Source organism: Mustela putorius, unplaced genomic scaffold (assembly GCF_011764305.1).
Source record: "Mustela putorius furo isolate JIRA1106 unplaced genomic scaffold, ASM1176430v1.1 tig00001584_pilon_pilon_pilon, whole genome shotgun sequence".
In the NCBI taxonomy this organism is placed as follows: Eukaryota; Metazoa; Chordata; class Mammalia; order Carnivora; family Mustelidae; genus Mustela; species Mustela putorius.
This window is the reverse complement of record NW_025421806.1, coordinates 274,918-282,055: the sequence shown is the minus strand read 5'-3', so window position 1 is coordinate 282,055 and position 7,138 is coordinate 274,918. Positions and strand designations below refer to the sequence as shown.

General features: G+C 38.8%; 1 long non-coding RNA gene across 1 annotated transcript; it reads right to left on the bottom strand.

Annotated features, from left to right (window-relative positions):
- Window positions 1–2,760: 2,760 nt before the first annotated feature.
- On the bottom strand, window positions 2,761–6,744 carry LOC101687305. Its single transcript, XR_006608918.1, has 3 exons — window positions 6,616–6,744; window positions 4,038–4,077; window positions 2,761–2,980 (listed from the first exon to the last, which is right to left on the bottom strand). It is a non-coding gene; the product is annotated as an uncharacterized LOC101687305 (long non-coding RNA).
- Window positions 6,745–7,138: the final 394 nt, after the last annotated feature.

Below are 7,138 nucleotides of genomic sequence, written 5' to 3'. Positions count from 1 at the left end.
GTTAGTGTTTTCATTTTCTTCAGATAATACCTAGAATTAGAACTGATCAATCATATGGTAGTTCTATTTTTAATTTTTTAAAGATTTTAAATATTTATTTATTTATTTATTTGTCAGAGAGAGCAGGGAGAGTGGCAGGCAGAGGGAGGAGGGAGTCCATGCTGAGTAGGGAGCCTGATGTGGGACTCGATACCAGCACCCTGGGATCATGACCTGAGCCGAATGCAGACTCTCTACTAACTGAGGTACCCAGGCGCCCCTATTTTTAATTTTTTGAGGAACCTTCATACTGTGTTCCACAGTGCCTGTACCAACAACTTGCATTCCCACCAACAATGTATGATGGTTCCCTTTTCTTTGCATCCCTGCCAATACTTGTTATTCCAGGTCTTTTTTTTTTTTTTTTTTTTTTTTTTTTTTTTGGAGCAGGGAGGACAGAGGGAGAAGGAGAAAGAAAATCTTAAGCAAGCTCCATGCCCAGCACAGAGCCCCAATTAGGGCTCCATCTCACAACCCTGAGGTTACGACCTAAGCCAAAATCAAGAGTTGGATGTTTAACTGACTGAGCCACCCAGGGACCCCTCTTGAAATATTTTTGATATTAACCCCTTAGCAGCTATATAATCAGCAAATATTTTCCCCCTTTCTGCCTTTTCATTTTGTTGATGATTTTCTTAGCTGTGCAGAAGCTTTTTAGTTTGATGTATTCCCATTTATATATTTTTGCTCTTGTTATCTTTGCTTTTGGGGTCAGATAAAAAAACTCATTGCTGAGACCATGTCAAGGAGTTTACTGCCTATGTTTTCTTCTAGTTTTATGGCTTCAGTTCCTAAAATTTACCATTGTAACAATTTTTAAGTGTATAGCTCACTAGTGTGAATTGCATTCACAGTGGTGTTCAAAAGATGTCTAGAAACTTTTCTTCTGACAAAACGGAGACACCCTAATTATTGAACAACTCTGCCTCCTTGGTTAAATTACTCCTAAGTGTTTTGTCCCTTTTCATGCTATTGTAATTGGAATTGTTTTCCTAATTTTCTATTCAGTTAGTTTTCTTTTCATATTTTTGTGTGTTTACATAACATTTTTATACATGACCATGTTTATTAATGCCCAAGAGCTAAGATTTCCTTGGAAATCTTTGCACAGTAGTATCAGGCAGCAGGACCACAAGCCCTTCGTAGCTGACGTAAAAATGTAGTATTACTAGATGGCAGCCAGAGACACTAGAGGGCAGTACCCACCCACCCAGTGCTCCTGGTTCTGCAGAATCAGTGACCAGAACTTTTAAAAGATAATTTGCTCCCCCTGGGGCTAATAATACATTATATGTTAATAAACAATTAAAAATTAAAAAAAGATTATTTGCTCTTGTGGTTCTCAATCCTGCCCTTATTTCAGAATCGCTGGAAGGCTTGTTAAAAATGGCTGGTTACAGGGGGACCTGGGGTGGCTCAGTTGGTTGGGCATCTGACTCTTGTTTTGGGCTCAGGTCATGGTCTTGGGGTCATGGGATGGAGCTTTGTGTGAGGCTGCATGCACCTTTCTATGCTGTTCCCCATCCCCAACTCTCTCTCTCCAATAAATAAATAAATGAGTAAAATGTTTTTAAAAAGTGGCTGGTTGGGGCACCTGGGTGGCTCAGTGGGTTAAAACCTCTGCCTTCGGCTCTGGTCATGGTCCCAGGGTACTGGGATCAAGCCCCAAGTCGGGTTCTCTTCTCAGCAGGGAGCCTGCTTCCTCCTCTCTCTTTCTGCCTACTTGTGATCTCTGTCAAATAAATAAATAAAACCTTTTTTTTAAAAAGTGGCTGGTTTCTCAGTGTTTTTTGATTTGAATTGTTTTGATTTGAATCTCCCTGATGGCTAATGATGATGAACATTTTTTCATGTGTCTGTTAGCCATTTGTATGTCTTCTTTGGAGAAGTGTCTATTCATGTCTATTGCCCATTTTTTGACGTGACTATCTGTTTTGTGTGGGAGAACAATAGGAGAAGGAGAGGAGAAGTGAGTTGGGAGAAATCGGAGGGGGAAACAAACCATGAGAGACTGTGGACTCTGAGAAACAAACTGAGGGTTTTGGAGGGCAGTGTGGTGAGGGTGTGTTTGGGTAAGCCTGGTGGTAGGTATTAAGGAGGACAGGTATTGCTTGGAGCACTGGGTGTGGTGCATAAACAATGAATCTTGGAACACTGAGAAAAATAAAATAAAATTACAAAAAAAAAGTGGCTGGTCACATTATTTGTGGGGTCTAGAGTAAAATGAAAATGGTGACACTATATTAAAAAATTAGGAAAGAATGTGTTTAAAGGTACTAAAATATTAAACTTTTCCCTTTTTGCTACAGTCCCTCCTTCCCCCTCTCCTGACTTGTCCTGGTGTTTTGTTGTTTGTTTCTTTTTTACTTGTCTAGTGTTACTCTAAATAAACATTTAGAACTTTAAATAATAACCCTGAATTTTACTGTTAATCATTGTATTGTACAATGCCAGTTTTAAGTATAAATTTCAGATCATTTAACCTTTATGCAGGATCACCAACATTACACAATTCATATTTTGTAACTAACTCGTGCATATGTACTTCATTCTTTTTTTGTTGTTGTTAAAGATTTTAGTTATTTATGTGACAGACAGAGATCACAAGTAGGCAGAGAGGCAGGCAGAGAGAGAGAAGAAGGGAAGCAGGCTCTGCGCTGAGCAGAGAGCCGGATGCGGGGCTCAATCCCAGGACCCTTGGGACCATGACCTGAGCTGAAGGCAGAGGCTTTAGCCCACTGAGCCACCCAGGCACCCCTATGTACCTCAATCTTACCAAAACATGGAAACACTAAACAAAATTAACTCTATTCTTTATTTTACTTCTTGATAAGTGTACATTTAGTAACACTCCATGGAAGTCAGTGACTTTCCTACTATGCTTACCTTGTATTCACTTTGGGTCTTGAACAATTCCCAACATCATGGGTCCACAAGATTTCTGTTTATGGGGACATGCAAATGTTCCATGTGAATGGAGCAGCAAGGAATGGCAGACATACATGACCCTGTGTCTTTACTCATGAATACTGCATTATCTCATTAGACACCACTTACAAAATACAAAATAAAATTATACTCCACACAAAAATTTACTCTATTTCAGAGGCTATGGGCAATTAGAAATCCATTCAAGGACATCCTAGGGAGCCCCATCAAGAACCTCATCAAGAGGGGCGCCTGGATGGCTCAGTGGGTTAAGCCGCTGCCTTCGGCTCAGGTCATGATCTCAGGGTCCTGGGATTGAGGCCCGCATCCGGCTCTCTGCTCAGCAGAGAGCCTGCTTCCCTCTCTCTCTCTCTGGCTGCCTCTCCATCTACTTGTGATTTCTCTCTGTCAAATAAATAAATAAAATCTTTAAAGAAAAAAAAAAAAAGAATCTCATCAAGAAATGAGAATGGAGGGTGCCTGGGTGGCTCAGTGGGTTAAAGCCTCTGCCTTCTGCTCAGGTCATGATCTCAGGGTCCTGGGATCGAGCCCTGCATCAGGCTCTCTGCTCAGCAGGGAGCCTGCTTCCCTTCCTCTCTCTCTGCCTGCCTCTCCACCTACTTGTGATCTCTGTCTGTCAAATAAATAAATAAAATCTTAAAAAAAAAAAAGAAATGAGAATGGATCCTGCCAAAACCACAGACCATAGCTCAGATGTAGGGGTCTTTAGCAAAGTCAGACTCCTTATAGTCTGAAAAGTTACAGCAAAGAGAGGCTTATGGTATTCTCAGATGTACCCAATTAGCCTGGCAATTAAGAGTAGTTTCTTTGGGGGTGCCTGGGTAGCTCAGTGGATTAAGCCTATCCCTTCAGCTCAGGTCATGATCTCAGGGTCCTGGGATAGAGCCCCGCATGGGGCTCTCTGCTCAGCAGGGAGCCTGCTTCCCTGCCCCCTCTCTGCCTGCAACGCTGCCTACTTGTGATCTCTCTCTGTGTCAAATGAATAAAAATAATTTTTTTAAAAGAGTAGTTTCTTTGGAATTACAACGGGATTTGAATCTCAGTTTTACCTTGGTAAGTTCCTTCTTTTCCGCGTTTTAGATCTTTTATCTGTAAAATGAAGATGATAATTATATAAACATCATAGAGTGCTTGTAGGATTATGGGGGGTTTTGTAAAACAAGAGAGTTTAGCACAGTGCCTGGCACAACTGATAGCTACAATGAAAGAAAAAAAAAATCTAACAAACACCAATCTAAGATGCACCCTCACTGAAGGCCTCTTCTAGAATCTCTGAATACCTGCTTACCTGGCTTCTCCTTGTCTTCACTTGGTAGAGGATAGAGTGGCTAACACAATAAAAAAATGGAAATAAGTTGAAAGCATAAAAAATTAGTAAGATGAAAGTAAACAGTCATTATTGGAAGGTGATATGATTGTGTCTGAAAAACAGAAGATAATTGACTCAAAAATTACTACTACTACTACTACCACTAGTGTTATTACTACTACCACCGAAAGAGAGAGAGAGAGAGAGAGAGAGAGTGAGTAATGGAAAGAGAGACAGAGAATTCACTAGGTAGTTGAATATAAAAATTAACATGCTGAAATCAAAAGCCTTTGTATATACAAATATATGATTGGAAGATATATTGGAGAAGAAAATCCCCTTTCCAATAGCAACCCAAAATAATAAATACTTAGGAATAAAACAGCAAAATCTTTTTGAGAAAAACATTAAAACCTTTTCAAACGTATAAATGCAGTCTTGAACAACAACAAAAAAGACATACCATATTCTTAGAGATAGGAACACTAAAAAAATCCCAAAGTTAATTTATAAGTTAATGTTTTTAAAAACATATTTATTTATTGGGGCACCTGGTTGTCTCGTTCAGTTAAGCGTGGGACTTGTGATTTCAACTCAGGTCAGGATCACATGGGTCCTGGGATAGAGCACCGGTAGGCTCCTGGTGGGAGATTCTCTCCCACTGCCTCTCCCTGTCTGCTCTTTCTTTCTCTCTCTCTAAAATTATTTATTTGAGAGAGAGAGAGAGAGAGTGCATGGGCGAGTGGGAGGAGGGGCAGAGGGAGAGAAAATCCCAAGCAGACTCCCTCTGAGCCCTATAGGGGCTTGATCTCACCACCCAGAAATCGCAACTTGAGTCAAAACCAAGAGTTCCATGCTTAACCAACTGAGCCACCCAGATGCTCCTATTTTAATGTGATCTCAATAAGATTTTATTCACAAGTAGGCAGAGAAACAGGCAGAGAGAGAGGAGGAAGCAGGCTGCTTGCTGAGCAGAAAGCCTGATGCGGGCTCGATCCCAGGACCCTGGGATCATGACCTGAGCCGAAGGCAGAGGCTTTAACCCACTGAGCCACCCAGGTGCCCCAACTAGGCTGATTTCTAAATTTATGGTTGGAAGTAAGCAAAAATAGTAAAACTCTCAACAGGAAGAACTATGATAGAACTGAGATTAGTGATATCAAATAATTTAAAAAATTATATAGCCTTAATTATTAAAACATGATGGTACTTGTGCATGAATAGACTGACAGATAAATGGAACTAATGAAAATGTTCAAGAATAGAACAAACACATAGTAGTATATGATAGAGGTGTCATTTCAAATCAGTACAGTAAACATGTATTTAAAAAGTCTGTTTGTTTGTTTATTTAAGCAATCTCTACTCCCAATGTGGGGCTCCAAATCATGAATATGGGGCCAAGAGTTGCCTGCTCTTCTATTTGAGCCAGCCAGGCACCACTAAGCACACGTATATTTTAAATAAATGGTTTTAGGACAGCTGGATAGCTTTTTAAAGAAAGATAGGTGAATTCATATTTTGTACTATACACTTAGATAAACTTCCAATCAACAGATTTAATTTTAAAAATCATACAAAAAGTTTATAGATTAAAGTACTAGAAGAATACATGGAATAATTGTTTTAGAACCTTGGAGAAAGGAAAGCCTTTCTAGTAACTATGAAACCATAAAATAAGTGATTAATTTATTCTGCATAGAATATCTTCTGCCATATCTACATATGTCAGAACACACCACAAAAAAGCCAAAAGACAAATTACAACCTGAATTGCAAATCTTTTTTCAAAGCCCAATCTCCTCTTACATATAAAAAGCAGTTAGTAAGCCAGTAGAAGTATTTATAAAGGACAGAAACAGTCCATAGGAAAAGAAATACTAATGACTCTTAAAAACATGAAAAGACAGAGTGACTAGGTGGCTTGGTCAGTTAATCGGCTGCCTTTGATTCAGGTTATGATGCCAGGATCCTGGTATAGAGCCCTGCCTAGCAGGGAGTCTGCTTCTCTCTCTCCCTTGGCCTGTCTCTCACACTTGTGCTTTCTCTCTGAAATAAATAAAAATCTTTTAAAAAGACATTCAAACTTACTCTTAATAAGATAAATGCAAATTAAAATCACTGCAGCAGATTGAAAATTCAAAAGTTCAATAGCACACTCTTTTGGCAAAGTGAGGAGAAAGTAACAATCTCATATTTTTCTGATGGGAGTGTAAAATGGTGCAATCACTAAGGAGAAAAATTTAAGAAATATTTGTTATAAATTGCAAGTACATTTTCCCTTGACCCAACAATTACAACTCTAGAATTATTCTTACATTTAATTCTGTCTTGGCAACAGCTTTTCTGAGGGCTCAGACTAACACATATCCTTTTGGTGGGAAAGCTGGAATAATAAGAATATATATTCATATTTTCAAGTATTTATATAAAATACATTAGAAGTATATAGAAGAAAAGAAGTAAGGGAAGCAATAGAAATGGTGGTAATGGGTTGGGTGGAGAAATAGGAGAGAGTGAGAGTTTTGAATCCATGTGAATTCATCTATGCAAAAAATAAAAGGCTCTTGGAGAATTTCTGTAAATTTTTTATTGAGTAATTGCAGAGGTCCCATGTACTCTTACCCAATTTCTCCCAATGGCTACATTTTACATAATTATAGTAAAATATCAAAATTGGAATTTAACATTGACACAATATGTATATGATTTTAGCCACTCTTTCACATGTGTGTAATCACAACTACTACCAAAATACAGAATTATCCCATCACCACAAGAAGAAGAAAGAATTTGATAGTACATACTAAAGGGAAAGCAGTCAGCTTCGGGTGTTAAGAA